The sequence below is a fragment of the Tursiops truncatus genome, chromosome 7 (assembly GCF_011762595.2).
Source record: "Tursiops truncatus isolate mTurTru1 chromosome 7, mTurTru1.mat.Y, whole genome shotgun sequence".
In the NCBI taxonomy this organism is placed as follows: domain Eukaryota; kingdom Metazoa; phylum Chordata; class Mammalia; order Artiodactyla; family Delphinidae; genus Tursiops; species Tursiops truncatus.
Genome location: NC_047040.1, coordinates 59,464,740 through 59,481,912, shown reverse-complemented (window position 1 = coordinate 59,481,912; position 17,173 = coordinate 59,464,740). Strand labels below are relative to the sequence as shown.

The window sequence follows — 17,173 nt, the reverse complement described above, 5'->3', positions numbered from 1 at the left end:
TTAAGGAAGCAATCCCATTTACCATTACATTCAAAAGAATGAACTAGGGACTTCTTTGGTGGCACAGTGGTTAAGAATCTGCCTGCCAATGCAGGGGACACAGGTTCAAGCCCTGGCCTGGGAAGATTCTACATGCCATGGAGAAAGTAAGCCCATACACCACAACTACTGAGCCTGCGCTCTAGAGCCCACGAGCCACAACTACTGAGCCCACGTGCCACAACTACTGAAGCCCGCGCACCTAGAGCCTGTGCTCCACAAGAGAAGCCACCACAAGAAGCCCGCACACCACAATTAAGAGTATCCCCCACTTGCTGCAACTAGAGAAAAGCCCACACACAGCAATGAAGACCCAACACAGCCAAAAATAAATTTAAAAAAATTTTTTAATTAAAAAAAAAATGAAATACCTAGGAATAAACTTACCTAAGGAGGCAAAAGACCTGTACTCTAAAAACTATGACTCATGAAAGAAATTGAAGATGACACAAACAGATGGAAAGATATACTGTGTTGTTGGACTAGAAGGATCCTTATTGTTAAAATGACCATACTACCCAAGGTAATCTACAGATTTAATGCAATCCCTATTGAATCAACAATAGCATTTTTCACAGAACTAGAACAAAAAATTTTTAAATTTGTATGGAAACACAAAAAACCCTGAATACCCAAGACAATCTTGAGAAAGAAAGAGCTGGAGGAATCATGTTCCCTGACTTCAGACTATACTGCAAAGCTACAGTAATCAAAAGCAGGGTACCAGCACAAAAGAAAACACATTGATCAGTGAAACAGGATAGAAAACCAGAAATAAACCCATGTACTTACAGTCAATTAACCTACAAAAAGGGAGGCAAGACTACAAAATGGAGGAAAGACAGTCTCTTCAATAAGTGGTGCTGGGAAACGTGGACAGCTACATGTAAAGGAGTGAAATTAGAACATTCTCTATTACCATACACAAAAATAAACTCAAAATGGATCAAAGGGCTTCCCTGGTGGCGCAGTGGTTGAGAGTCCGCCTGCCGATGCAGGGGACACAGGTTCGTGCCCCCGTCCGGGAAGATCCCACATGCCGTGGAGCGACTAGGCCCGTGAGCCATGGCCGTTGAGCCTGCGTGTCTGCAGCCTGTGCTCCACAATAGGAGAGGCCACAACAGTGAGAGGCCCACATACCGCAAAAAAAAAAAAAATGGATCAAAGACTTAAGACTGGATACTATAAAACTCCTAGAGGAAAACATAGGCAGATCACACTTTGACATAAGTCACAGCAATATTTTTTTGGATTCATCTCCTAGAGTAATGGAAACAAAAGCAATAGTAAACAAATGGGACCTAATTAAACTTAAAATGCTTTTGCACACCAAAGGAAACCATAAACAAAACAAAAAGACAACCTATGGACTGGCAGAAAATATTTGTAAACCATGTGACCAACAAGGGGTTAATTTCCAAAATACACTAACAGTTCACACAGCTCAATATCAAAAAAACAAACAACCCAATCAAAAAATGGGCAGAAGACCTGTTATGTGTTTTTTTTCCAGGGAGCAAACAGGTACAAAGCTAGTCTCTGAAAGAGCTGGCAAAAGGCTTCAGCGAGGGGAGGAAGGAGATAAAAACCCCATTCTGACATGCACCCCAGTGTTTACAGCAGCACTATTTACAATAAACAAGACATGTAATCAACTTAAATGTCCATCAACAGATGAATAAAGAAGATGTGATAAATATACAAACATACATATACACACACATACATATACGCACACCTACGTACACATACACACACACATATACATACAATGGAATATTACTCAGCCATAAAAAAGAATGAAAAAATGCCATTTGCAGCAACATGGATGGGCCTAGAGATTATCATACTAAGTGAAGTAAGTCATACAGAGAAAGACAAATATCCTATCACTTACATGTGGAATCTAAAAAGATGATACAAATGAACTTATTTACAAAACAGAAACAGACTCACAGATAGACAACAAACTTATAGTTACCAAAGGGAAAAGGGGGGGGATGGATAAATGAGTTGGGATTAGCAGATACAAACTACTATATATGAAATAAACAACAAGGTCCCATTACATAGCACAGGCAACTTTATTCAGTATTTTGTAATAAAATATAATCTGAAAGAATTTGAAAAAGAATATATATACACACACATATATATATTGCGTCTGGCTTGTTTCACTTAGCATTATGTTATCAAGGTTTATGCACGTTGTGGCATGTATCAGAATTTCCTTCCTTTTTAAGGCTGAAAAATATTGCATTTCATGTATATACCACATTTTGTTTATCCATTCATTCATCAATGGACATTTCGTTTGTTTCCATCTTTTGGCATTGTGAATAATGCTGCTGTGTACATGGGTATTCAAATATCAAGTCCCAGCTTTCAATTTTTTTGATACATACCTAGAAGTGGAATTGCTGAACTGTATGGTAATTCTATGTTTAATTTTTTGAGGAACTGTCATACTGTCTTTCACAGTTGCTGCACCATTTTACGGGCTACATTTGACACAGTCCATGATTTTCTACATCATCTTGGAGATGGAAGCTGACAATGTATGGCATGGCTGCTAGGAAAAGCAATGGCTCGAGGACCCCGGGCTCAGTATGTGGGTGTCCAAGCATGGAGAAGGAAGCCTCCATTTGTTACTGTGCCCTCCTTTAAGCCATGATGGTCTAAAGGCAGTCACAGCTCCAGAACCTTGGTCTGTCCTTGCTGCTCTGTTGGCTAATTTATTAGACTACCATTGCCTGCTGCTTGACACTAAAGGATGGGAGAACTAGAGGAAATGTTACTAACCCCAAGAGAACAACAGCTTGGGAATAGGAAAAGTGCCTGCCTTGCTTCAGCTCTTTGCATGTGCTTGCCCAGCAGCTAAGGTAGGTCAAGATTACAGGAAGCTAGGATTGTTGTTCCTGAGGCAATTAAAATTTGGAAAAATTAAGACCAAAGCCCTGCTCTAAAGGGAAGTGAGCACAAGGTATTGTGAATTTGTGGGTATTGATTGGCATGGGAGAACCTCCAGACTTAGGGAAGAGTCTAGAGAGGTTGCGTTCAGGGCACATGAGCACAGTCCAATTCTGCAATAGTCTCCTCCACTCAGCATGGGAGGGTTCAGACTCTTCCTAGGCAGGGAGAGTTGAGGAGAGTGGAATTCTGCAACATGAGGACCAACACAAGAAAACAACTGGAACAAAAGTTGGCATAAAGTTTTTCAGAAGAGGCTGTAGTCCTCTTCTATTCTCAGGTGCTGCAAGAAGACCCTCATGAGGTCTCCATCCACTACTTTAGCCATAGGCAGGTGGCAAGAGTCTCTAGTGTGATAACAACAGGGACCTAGAAGGAATGGAGGTGCATTGATGGTTTGGTCTCCTCAGCAGGAAAAAGGGATGAGGGTAAGAAGACTCAGCAGCTCTGTGGGGAGACAGGTTCTGTACTAGCCAAGATGTAGCAGTTTTAGAAGGATGAAGTAAGAGGTGGTTCAGTGGAAAGATAAACTACATCAGCAAATGTATCAGTTACCATGTGTATTAGACAGGTGTCTCCCAAGAAACAGCACCAATAGAATGTGTATACATGTAGGAGAGCTATTATGAGGAATTGGCTCATACAATATGGAATCTGCAGTGTGGGCCAGCAGGTTGGAGACACAGGGGAGCTGACAGTGCAGATAAACTCCAAATCAGTGTGCTGGGGAAATCCCTCTTCCTTGAGGAGGCCAGCCTCTTTGTTCTATTCAGATCTTCAACTAATGGAATGAGGCGCACCCAATTATGAAGAGCAATCTGCTTACTTCAAGTTCACCAATTTAGGCAGGAGGAGTCAAGATGGCGGAATAGGAGGACACAGAATCCGTCAGTTCTCCCAAGTTCATCAAGAATACATCTACAAGGACTTCCCTGGTGCCACAGTGGTCAAGACTACATGCTTCCAATGCAGGGGGCCCGGGTTCAATCCCTGGTCAGGGAATTAGATCCCACACGTATGCCGCAACTAAGAGTTTGCATGCAACAACTAAGGACCCGGTGAGCCACAACTAAGGAGCTGGCGCATTGCAACTAAGGAGCGTGGCTGCCACGACTAAGGAGCACACCTGCCACAACAAAGACCCGGCGCAACCAAATAAATAAAACAACTATTAAAAAAAGAAGAGTTAATAGAATTTTTTTTAATGTTTAAAAAAAAAAGAATACATCTACAAATGGAACAGTTCTCATAGAGCACCTGCTGAACATTAGCAGAAGACTTTGGACACGTAAAAGGACAAGAAAAATCCCCTCACAACCAGGTAGGATAAGAGACAGAAGAACAAAAGAAGAGAGGAATCAAAAAAGGGACCAGCAACCCTGGCGGTAAGCTGCAGGTAAAGGGAAGTCCCCACATGCAGAAAAACTTCCTCACTGTGGGGAAATCAGCTGGGACAGAAAAAGAACTTTGGGGGATCAAAGGAGAATGCATGGTCTCCATGCATGGATGGTCTGTGGAAGGCAGGACAAAGTAAAAACTGCATGCATAGTCTACAACACAGCACTGCGCATTCCAGCCTGAGTCACAAGTCTCCTGTTGCGAAGGGGGCCAGGTGCTGGAAAATGGGATTTGGAGCACGGACACAGGGAAGGGGCAGCTGCTGGCTGTGAAAAGACAGCCTGAAGGGACAGGAGTAAGGAGCCCCACAAAGTCTGCAGAAAAAGCCTGGGGCACCGTAGAAGCAAGGTGTCACTGGTGAGTGGTGTGCAAGTGGCAGACTCGCCATTACAACCCCTTTCCCCAGCCACCAGCACTGGGAGGGGCTCCCATCTGAGTGGGCCCATCCACCCCTCAGGCCAGGGTCTCCACCCATGGGCTCCAGGGGCCTGAGTGCCGCCCATCCTAAAGCCTCCTTGGAAATCAGCCCTGGGTGCCCCTGCCTGGGACACAGTCTGCCAATGCTGTGGGGGCTGAGTACTAGAGTGTGGTGTTTGGCGAATGGATCCAGGGAGAGGAGTGCTGTTGGCTGCGCGGATACAGCAGACGGGACAGGAATGCGGGGATGCGCGGCCGGGAGTACCCCTAGAAGAAGCATGGTCTGCCTGAAAATCGAGGCACCAGTGTTGAGAGGTGTGCAGGGGGAGGGCAGGGCTGCCACTTCCCCCACATGCCAGCTCCTGCCTCCGCAGGCACTGGGAGGGGCTCCAGCCAGAGGGAGCACACCACAGTCTGTTGCAACTGCCTGCTGGTTTTGCCACTACAGGAAACTCACACACACCCCAACTGTGGCTGCAGTGCCGCTCCCCGGCTTGAGTGAGTAAGTGTGCCCCAAGCAGCCACTGCTTTCACTCCCTCTCACCTGGGCAAGGAACAGATGCCTGAGGGTGGCCCACACACAGAGGTGGGGTCAAAATGAAAGCGGAGCCTCAGGGGCAGTGTGACTAAGGAAGAGGAAAGGAAATCTCTCTAGGCAGTTGCACAAGCCACAGATTAAATCCCCAGGATCAGTTTGGTAAATCCTGCATCTGTGGAATACCTTAATAGACAACGACTGTTCCCACAATTGAGACTGGCCTAGCCTTCACAGCAATGGACTTTGGGGGCAAGTACACGTGGGAGTTGGGCCAGAGTCTGAGCTGGCCCTACAGTGGCCACAGCAGATCCAGACACGTACCTAGAAGTATTGGAAGGCCTTCTGCGGAGGCAGAGATGGGCTCTGGCTCACTGCGGGAGCAAGGACACTGACAGAAGAGGCCCCAGGAAAATAATCTTATTACTATTATTCTTTTTTTGTTCCGTTTTGTTCAGTCACTGGTGTTGTTGCTTTTATTATTTTTTACCTTTTTGTGTGTGTGTGTGGTAACGCGGTCCTCTCACTGTTGTGGCCTCTCCCGTTGCGGAGCACAGGCTCCGGACGCGCAGGCTCAGCGGCCATGGCTCACGGGCCCAGCCGCTCCGCGGCATGTGGGATCTTCCCAGACCGGGGCACGAACCCGTGTCCCCTGCAACGGCAGGCGAACTCTCAACCACTGCGCCACCAGGGAAGCCCTATCTTTTATTTTTAATTTTTTTTATTTTTAAATATTTTTTTCTATTTTTATTTTATTTTTTTGTTGTTTTGTATTTTTCTTTTGTTTTTTATTTTATTATTTTTTTTGATTGTTTTTATGGATATATTTTATGTTTGCTTTTTTGTTGTCTACTTTCTGTTTTTCTTTTATTTTTCAATTTTTGTTTTTGTTAGTTTAGTCCTCATTGTTCTCATTTTTTAATTCTTTTGTTTGTTCTCGTTTTTGTTTTCTCTTTCTTTTTTTCTTTCTGTGTGTGTGTGTTGTGGTGGCTATTATTTGTTTGCTGTTGTTTTTGCTATTTGTCTTGGGTTTTGTTTGTCTTCTTTTCTTTTCTTTTTCCTCTGGCCATACTGCACAGCTTGTGTGCTCTTGGTTCCCTGGCTAGGGGTCAGGCCTGGGCTCCTGGGGGGAAGGACTAAGTCCAGGACACTGGACAGCCAGAGAATTCCTAGGCACAGGGAATATTAATTGGCATGCACACTTTCAGGGGTATCCACATCAACACCAAGACCCGGCCCCACACAACTGCCTGCAGGCTCCAGTGCTGGAGACCTCATGCCAAACAACCAGCAAGACAGGAACACAGTCCCACACATCAGCAGACAGGCTGCCTAAAGTCGTACTAATCTAACAGACACCCCAAAAAAACCACCTGATGCGGCCCTGCCCTTCAGAGGGAAAAGACTCAGCTCCACCCACCAGGGCTCAGGCATCAGTCCCTCTCACCAGGGACCCTACACAAGCCCCTGGACGAAGCTCACTCACCACGGGGCAGACAACAGAAACAAGAGGAATTACGACCCTGCAGCCAGTAGAAAGGAGACCACAAACACAATAGGTTAGACAAAATGAGACGACAGAGAAATATGCTGCAGAAGAAGGAGCAAGGTACAATCTAACAAGACCAAATCAATGAAGAGGAAATAAGCAATCTATCTGAAAAAGAACTCAGAGTAATGATAGTAATGATGATCCAAGATCCTGGAAACAGAATGGAGGCATGGGTCAAGAAGATACAAGAAATGTTTAACAAGGACCTAGAAGAACTAAAGAACAAACAATCAGTGATGAACAACACAATAACTGAAATGAAAAATACACTAGAAGGAATCAACAGCAGAATAACTGAGGCAGAAGAACAGAGAAGTGAGGTGGAAGACAGAATGGTGGAAATAACTGCCGAGGAGCAGAATAAAGAAAAAAGAATGGAAAGAAATTACGACAGTCTCAGAGACCTCTGGGACAACATAAAATGCACCAACATTCGAATTATAGGTGGCCCAGAAGAAGAGAAAGGGAAAAGGCCTGAAAAATTATTTGTAGAGACTGCAGTCAAAAACATCCCTAACATAGGAAAGGAAACAGACAATCAAGTCCAGAAAGCTCAGAGAGTCCCATACAGGATAAACCCAAGGAGAAACACAACGAGACACATATTAATCAAACTAACAAAAATTAAATACAAAGAAAAAATATTAAAAGCTGCAAGGGAAAATCAACAAATAACAGACAAGGGAATCCCCATAAGGTTATCAGCTTATTTTTCAGCAGAAATTCTGCAGGCCAGATGGGAGTGGCAGGACATTTTTGTGATAAAAGGGAAAAACCTACAACCAAGATTACTCTACCCAGCAAGGATCTCATTCAGATCTGACAAGAAATCAAAATCTTTACAGACAAGCAAAAGCTAAGAGAATTTAGCACCACAAAACCAGCTTTACAACAAACACTAAAGGAACTTCTCTAAGTGGGAAACACAGGAGAAGAAAAAGACCTACAAGAACAAACCCAAAACAATTAAGAAAATGGTAACAGGAACATACATATCTATAATTACTTTAAATGTAAATGGATTAAATGCTCCAACCAAAAGACACAGACCAGCTAAATGGATACAGAAACAAGACTGTATATATGCTGTCTACAAGAGACCCACTTCAGACTCAGGGACACATACAGACTGAAAGTGAGGGATGGAAAAAGATATTCCATACAAATAGGAATCAAAAGAAAGCTGGAGCAGCAATAGTCATTTCAGACAAGATAGACTTTAAAATAAAGACTATTATAAGAGACAAGGAAGGACACTACATAATGATCAAGGGATCGATCCAAGAAGAAGATATAACAATTGTAAATATTTATGCACCCAACACAGGAGCACCTCAATACATATGGAAAATACGAACAGCCATAAAAGGGGAAATCGACAGAAACACATTCATAGTAGGGGACTTTAACACCCCACATACACCAATGGACAGATCATCCAAATGAAAATAAATAAGGAAACTCAAGCTTTAAATGGCACAATAGACCAAAGAGACTTAATCGATATTTATACGACATTCCTCACGAAAATGGCAAAATACATTTTCTTCTCAAGTGCTGACAGAACATTCTCCAGGAAAGATCATATCTTGGGTCACAAATCAACCCTCGGTAAATTTAAGAAAACTGAAATCATATCAAGTATCTTTTCTGACCACAATGCTATGAGACTAGATATCAATTACAGGACAATATCTGTAAAAAATATAAACACATGGAGCCCAAACAGTACGTTACTAAATAACCAAGAGATCACTGAAGAAATCAAAGAGGAAATCAAAAAATACCCAGAAACAAATGACAATGAACACACGACAACACGAAACATATGGGATGCAGAAGTAGTTCTAAAGGGAAGTTTATAGCAATATAATCCTACCTCAAGAAACAAGAAATACCTCTATTAAACAACCTAAACTTACACCTAAAGCAATTAGAAAAAGGAGAGCAAAAAACCCAGGTTAGCAGAAGGAAAGAAATCATAAAGATCTGATCAGAAATAAACGAAAAAGAAATGAAGGAAATGATAACAAAGATCAATAAAGCTAAAAGCTGGTTTTTGACAGGATAAACAAAATTGATAAACCATTAGCCAGACTCATCAAGAAAAAAAGGGAGAAGACTCAAATCCATAGAATTAGAAATGAAAAAGGAGAAGTAACAACTGACACTGCAGAAATACAAAAGATCATGAGAGATTACTACAAGCAACTATATGCCAATAAAATGGACAATCTGGAAGAAATGGACACATTTTTATAAAAGCACAACCTTCCGAGATTGAACCAGGAAGAAACAGAAAATACAATCAGACCAATCACAAGCACTGAAATTGAAACTGTGATTAAAATTCTTGCAACAAACAAAAGCCCAGGACCAGATGGCTTCTTAGGCGAATTCTATCAAACATTAAGAGAAGAGCTAGCACCTATCCTTCTCAAACTCTTCCAAAATATAGCAGAGGGAGGAACACTCCCAAACTCATTCTATGAGGCCACTAACACCCTGATACCAAAACCAGACAAAGATGCCATAAAAGAAAACTACAGGCCAATATCACGGATGAACACAGATGCAAAAAACCTCAACAAAATACTAGCAAACAGAATCCAACAGCACATTAAAAGGATCATACACCATGATCAAGCGGGGTTTATTCCAGGAATGAAAGGATTCTTCCATACATGCAAATCAATCAATGTGATACATCATATTAACAAATTGAAGGAGAAAAACCATATGATCATCTCAATAGATGCAAAGAAAGCTTTTGACAAAATTCAACACCCATTTCTGATAAAAACCCTGCAGAAAGTAGGCACAGAGGGAACTTTCCTCAACATAATAAAGGCCATATATAACAAACCCACAGCCAACATCGTCCTCAATGGTGAAAAACTGAAACCATTTCCACTAAGATCAGGAACAAGACAAGGTTGGCCACTCTCACCACTCTTATTCAATATAGTTTTGGAAGCTTTAGCCACAGCAATCAGAGAAGAAAAGGAAATAAAAGGAATCCAAATCGGAAAAGAAGAAGTATAGCTGTCACTGTTTGCAGATGACATGATACTATACATAGAGAATCCTAAAGATACTACCAGAAAACTACTAGAGCTAATCAATGAATTTGGTAAAGTTGCAGAATACAAAATTAATGCACAGGAATCTCTGGCATTCCTATACACTAATGATGAAAAAATCTGAAAGTGAAATCAAGAAAAAACTCCCATTTACCAATGCAACAAAAAGAATAAAATATCTAGGAATAAACCTACCTAAGGAGACAAAAGACCTGTATGCAGAAAATTATAAGACACTGATGAAAGAAATTAAATACAAATAGATGGAGAGATATACCATGTTCTTGGATTGGAAGAATCAACATTGTGAAAATGACTATACTACCCAAAGCAATCTACAGATTCAATGCAATCCCTATCAAACTACCACTGGCATTTTCCACAGAACTAGAACAAAAAATTTCACAATTTGTATGGAAACACAAAAAACCCCAAATAGCCAAAGCAATCTTGAGAATGAAAACAGAGCTGGAGGAATCAGGCTCCCTGACTTCAGATTATACTACAAAGCTACAGTAATCAAGACAGCATGGTACTGGCAAAAAAACAGAAAGAAAGATCAATGGAACAGGATAGAAAGCCCAGAGATAAACCCATGCACATATGGTCACCTTATCTTTGATAGGAGGCAGAAATGTACAGTGGAGAAAGGACAGCCTCTTTAATAAGTGGTGCTGGGAAAACTGGACAGGTACATGTAACAGTATGAGATTAGATCACTCCCTAACAGCATACACAAAAATAAGCTCAAAATGGATTAAAGACCTAAATGTAAGGCCAGAAACTATCAAACTCTTAGAGGAAAACATAGGCAGAACACTCCATGACATAAATCACAGCAAGATCCTTTTTGACCAACCTCCTAGAGAAATGGAAATAAAAACAAAAATAAACAAATGGGACCTAATGAAACTTCAAAGCTTTTGCACAGCAAAGGAAACCATAAACAAGACCAAAAGAGAACCCTTAGAATGGGAGAAAATATCTGCAAATGAAGCAACTGACAAGGGATTAATTTCCAAAATTTACAAGCAGCTCATGCAGCACAATAAGAAAAAAACAAACAACCCAATCAAAAAATGGGCAGAAGACCTAAATAGACATTTCTCCAAAGAAGATATACAGACTGCCAACAAACACAGGAAAGAATGCTCAACATCATTAATCATTAGGGAAATGCAAATCAAAACTACAATGAGATATCATCTCACATCAGTCAGAATGGCCATCATCAAAAAATCTAGAAACAATAAATGCTGGAGCAGGTGTGGAGAAAAGGGAACACTCCTGCACTGCTGGTGGGAATTTGAATTGGTACAGCCACTATCAAGAACAGTATGGAGATTCCTTAAAAAACTACAAATAGAACTACCATACGACCCAGCAATCCCACTACTGGGCATATACCCTGAGAAAACCATAATTCAAAAAGAGTCATGTACCAAAATGTTCATTGCAGCTCTATTTACAATAGCCCAGAGATGGAAACAACCTAAGTGCCCATCTTCGGATGAATGGATAAAGAAGATGTGGCACATGTATACAATGGAATATTACTCAGCCATAAAAAGAAATGAAATTGAGCTATTTGTAATGAGGTTGATAGACCTAGAGTCTGTCATACAGAGTGAAGTAAGTCAGAAAGAGAAAGACAAATACCGTATGATAACACATATATATGGAATTTAAGGAAAAAAATGTCATGAAGAACCTAGAGGTAAGACAGGAATAAAGACACAGACCTACTGGAGAATGGACTTGAGGATATGGGGAGGGGGAAGGGTGAGCTGTGACAAAGTGAGAGAGAGGCATGGACATATATACACTACAAAACGTAAGGTAGATAGCTAGTGGGAAGCAGCCGCATAGCACAGGGATATCAGCTCGGTGCTTTGTGACCGCCTGGAGGGGTAGGATAGGAAGGGAGGGAGGGAGGGAGGAAGATGCAAGAGGGAAGAGATATGGGAACATATGTATATGTATAACTGATTCACTTTGTTATAAAGCAGAAACTAACACACCATTGTAAAGCAATTATACCCCAATAAAAATGTTAAAAAAAAAAAGGAAGCAAAAACCAAAAAAAAAAAAAAAGAAAAGAAAAAAGGGAGAAGACTCAAATCCATAGAATTAGAAATGAAAAAGGAGAAGTAACAACTGACACTGCAGAAATACAAAGGATCATGAGAGATTACTACAAGCAACTATATGCCAATAAAATGGACAACCTGGAAGAAATGGACACATTTTTATAAAAGCACAACCTTCCGAGATTGAACCAGGAAGAAACAGAAAATACAATCAGACCAATCACAAGCACTGAAATTGAAACTGTGATTAAAATTCTTGCAACAAACAAAAGCCCAGGACCAGATGGCTTCTTAGGCGAATTCTATCAAACATTAAGAGAAGAGCTAGCACCTATCCTTCTCAAACTCTTCCAAAATATAGCAGAGGGAGGAACACTCCCAAACTCATTCTACGAGGCCACTAACACCCTGATACCAAAACCAGACAAAGATGCCATAAAAGAAAACTACAGGCCAGTATCACGGATGAACTCAGATGCAAAAATCCTCAACAAAATACTAGCAAACAGAATCCAACAGCACATTAAAAGGATCATACACCATGATCAAGTGGGGTTTATCCCAGGAATGCAAAGATTCTGCATTATATGCAAATCAATCAATGTGATAAACCATATTAACAAATTGAAGGAGAAAAACCATATGATGATCGCAATAGATGCAGAAAAACCTTTTGACAAAATTCAACATCAATTTATGATAAAAACCCTCCAGAAAGCAGGCACAGAGAGAACTTAACCTCAACATAATAAAGGCAATATATGACAAACCCACAGCCAACATCATCCTCAATGGAAACCATTTCCACTAAGAGCAGGAACAAGACAAGGTTGCCCACTCTCACCACTATTATTCAACATAGTTTTGGAAGTTTTAGCCACAGCAATCAGAGGAGAAAAAAGAAATAAAAGGAATCCAAATCGGAAAAGAAGAAGAAAATTGTCACTGTTTGCAGATGACATGATACATATGTAAAGAATCCTAAAGATGCTACCAGAAAACTACTAGAGCTAATCAATGAATCTGGTAGAGTAGCAGGATACAAAATTACTGTACAGAAATCTCTTGCATTCGTATATACATGTAATGAGAAATTAAAGAAACACTCCCATTTACCACTGCAACAAAAAAGAATAAAATACCAAGGAATAAACCTAACTAAGGAGACAAAAAAAAAACCTGTATGCAGAAAATATAAGACACTGATAAAAGAAATTAAAGATGATACAAATAGATGGAGAGATATACCATGTTCTTGGATTGGAAGAATCAACATTGTGAAAATGACTATACTACCCAAAGCAATCTCCAGATTCAATGCAATCCCTATCAAATTACGAATGGAATTTTTCACAGAACTAGAAAAAATAGTTCACAATTTGTATGGAAACACAAATGGCCCCGAATAGCCAAAGCAATCTTGAGAAAGAAAATCGGAACTAGAGGAATCAGGCTCCCAGACTTCAGACTATACTACAAAGCTACTGTAATCAAGACAGTATGGTACTGGCACATAAAAACAGAAAGATAGATCAATGGAACAGGATAAAAAGCCCAGAGATAAACCCACGTACATATGGTCACCTTATTTTTGATAAAGGAGGCAAGAATATACAATGGAGAAAAGACAGCCTCTTCAATAAGTGGTGTGGGAAAACTGGACAGCCACATGTAAAAGAATGAAATTAGAATACTCCCTAACACCATACACAAAAATAAACTCAAAATGGATTAAAGACCTAAATGTAAGGCCACACACTATTATACTCTTAGAGGATAACAGAGGCAGAACACTCCATGACTTAAATCACAGCAAGATCCTTTTTTTTTTTTTGCAAGATCCTTTTTGACCCAGCTCCTAGAGAAATGGAAATAAAAACAAAAATAAACAAATGGGACCTAATGAAACTTAAAAGCTTTTGTACAGCAAAGGAAACGATAAAGAAGATGAAAAGATAACCCTCAGAATGGGAGAAAAATTTGCAAACAAATCAACAAAGGATTAATCTCCAAAATATATAAACAGCTCATGCAGCTCAATATTAAAAAAACAAACAATCCAATCCAAAAATGGGCAGAAAACCTAAATAGACATTTCTCCAAAGAAAACATATAGATGGCCAATAAGCACATGAAAAGCTGCTCAACATCACTAACTATTAGAGAAATGCAAATCAAAACTACCATGAGGTATCACCTCACACCAGTTAGAATTGGCATCATCAGAAAATCTACAAACAACAAATGCTGGAGAGGGTGTGGAGAAAAGGGAACCTTCTTGCACTGTTGGTGGGAATGTAAATTGATACAGCCACTATAGAGAACGGTATGGAGGTTCCTTTAAAAACTAAAAAATAGAACTACCATACGACCCAGCAATCCCACTACTGGGCATATACCCTGAGAAAACCATAATTCAAAAAGAGCCACGTACCACAATGTTCATTGCAGCACTATTTATAATAGCCAGGGCATGGAAACAACCTAAGTGTCCATTAACAGATGAATGGATAAAGAAGATGTGGCACATATATACAATGGAATATTACTCAGCCATAAAAAGAAATGAAATTGAGTTATTTGTAGTGAGGCGGATGGACCTAGAGTCTGTCATACAGAGTGAAGTAAGTCAGAAAAACAAATACCTTATGCTAAGACATATATATGGAAGCTTAAAAAAAAAAAAGGTTCTGAAGAACCTAGGGGCAGGACAGGAATAAAGACACAGACATAGACAATGGACTTGAGGACACGGGGAGGAGGAAGAGTAAGCTGGGACAAAGTGAGAGAGTGGCATGGACATATATACACAACCAAACGTAAGATAGACAGCTAGTGGGAAGCAGCCACATAGCACAGGGAGATCAGCTCTGTGCTATGTGACCACCTAGAGGCGTGGGATAGGGAGGGTGGGAGGGAGGGAGACCCAAAAGGGAAGGGATATGGGGATATATGTATATGTATAGCTGATTCATAGCTGATTCACTTTGTTACACAGCAGAAACTAACACACCATCGTAAAGCAATTATACTCCAATAAAGATGTTAAAAAAAACTTATTAAAGGAAAGGGCACATTGACCAGAAGTAAATAATATCCATGTTAAAGGTTAAATGCCCCTCTTCCTGGGATGTCAATGCTGGTACTCCTTTGAATGTTAAGACTGCCTTCCCAGGTGTCAAGACCACACTGACTCACTGTGTACATGCTGATATGTTTTGTTTTTTGGTTTTGTTTTGGCCGCAGTGGGCGGCTTGCAGGATATTAGTTCCCTGACCAGGGACTGAACCTGGGCCCCTGGCAGTGAGAGCGTGAAGTCCTAACCACTGGACCGCCAGGGAATTCCCTGTTCTTTTTTTGGGAATCTTAAAGAAATGTAATCCTGACTCGTTCAGTGTTCTTTGTTCTGACAAGATATAAACCTGCGCTGAAAACCCTCCTTCTCTGGAGTAGTTTCTCAGAGTCATCTGGCAAGTGGGATTCTGTGCTAGACCTCAGTTAGGCTCAAATAAAACATTTCTATTCTTATTATTGATTGTTTACGGATTATTTTCACTGACACCTCTGACCACTCTACAACCTTTTTCCAGTCGCAGCCTTCAGAACCAACCACTGACCTATCCTCGGCCACCGGGACCAGCCAACACCATTTTTTGAGCTTAGCGCCTTATCACCAATCAACCATGAGCTCCCAGATTCGTCACAATTATTCCACCGAGATGTAGGTCACCGTCCACGGCCCGGGCAACCTGCATCTGCAGGCCTTCAACACCTACCTCTCTCTGGGCTCCTATTTCCACCGAGACGACGTGGCTCTGGAGAGCGTGGGCCACTTTTTCCATGAATTGGCCGAGGAGAAGCGCGAGGGTGCCCAACCCAGCCCAGCCTTGAAAATGCAAAGCCAGCGGGTCGGCTGTGCTCTCTTCCTGGACGTGCAGAAGCCACCCCAAGATGAGTGGGGTAAAACCCAGGACTCTGTGGAAGCTGCCCGCCAGACGACCCGCTCTGTGACTTTCCGGAGAGCCGCGACCTGGCTGAGCAGCTGAAACTCACCAAGAAGATAAGGACCACGTGACTCACCTCTGCAAGCTGATTGGTCCCCAGGCTGGGCTGGGCGAGTTCTCTTCCAAACACTCACCCTCAGGCATGGCTAGGGCCTTCTGGAGCCCAGCTGTTACCAACCTGGGTTCTTGGACTCTTTAATCAATAGAAATTGGTAAGAGGCCAGAGGGGGAATTTAGGCAAGGCTTTATTGGGACTCATGCTGCAGCATGAGGGAGCAAAAGCAAGTAACAGGTGCCCTCGCTCGTTCCTGGGAATGGCGAGGGTGCGTTGCACTGGTCCCTTAAATGGGGTGAGGGTAGGGGTAGATCGGCGGGTGGGGCTGGAGGGGCGGCTTAGGTGGTCTGCCCATCCCTCTGGTGGTGCTGTGAGCAGGGATCATGCCTAGTATCCTGCTTTTGTTCCCCACACCTCTGAAGTGTCAGTTGGGTTTTGGCCTTTTTGTATCTCTTTGTTCACAATTTGCCCCAACTGTGCAAGCAGGCAGTTATTTTTAGTCCCTTATAGTTTCTTTGTATTCTGTTGCTGGAGGAGACATTTGTCCAGGTGTAAGCACTCCAGTAAAGGGTCTCAGGTCCCAGCCTGTCCCACAGCGGCGTCTGAGGAGCCCCTCTGGCGTCAGAGCTTCTGCCTGAAGCCCCGTCTCTGCAGCCACTAGGCAGCTTTGTAAGCACCCTGGAGCCCTCTCCCAAGCCTTGGGCCAAATGGGAACAGTAAAGCTTTTTGCAGCCAAAAGAAAAGGCTGAAAATATTTTAGATATAAGTTCAATAAAATTGTATTATTAAAATGAATTTTGGTTGCATTGTGCGGCTTGTAGGATCTTAGTTCCCCAACCAGGGATAGAACCCCTGCCCCCTGCAGTGAAAGCACCGAGTCCTAACCACTAGACCTCCAGGGAATTCCCAACAAGTTTCTTTTAAAACTGAAGAACTAAGAGTTCGATTTCTGTAATAATCAAAACACCTTAAAATGTATCTTCACATGCTCACCAGACCCCAAAGGACTCCCCAGACCTGGACCACAGCA

At 41.7% G+C, this 17,173-nt stretch overlaps 1 pseudogene; it reads left to right on the top strand.

Moving 5' to 3' along the window:
- Positions 1-15,767: 15,767 nt before the first annotated feature.
- On the top strand, positions 15,768-16,287 carry LOC141279044 (ferritin light chain pseudogene; annotated as a pseudogene).
- Positions 16,288-17,173: the final 886 nt, after the last annotated feature.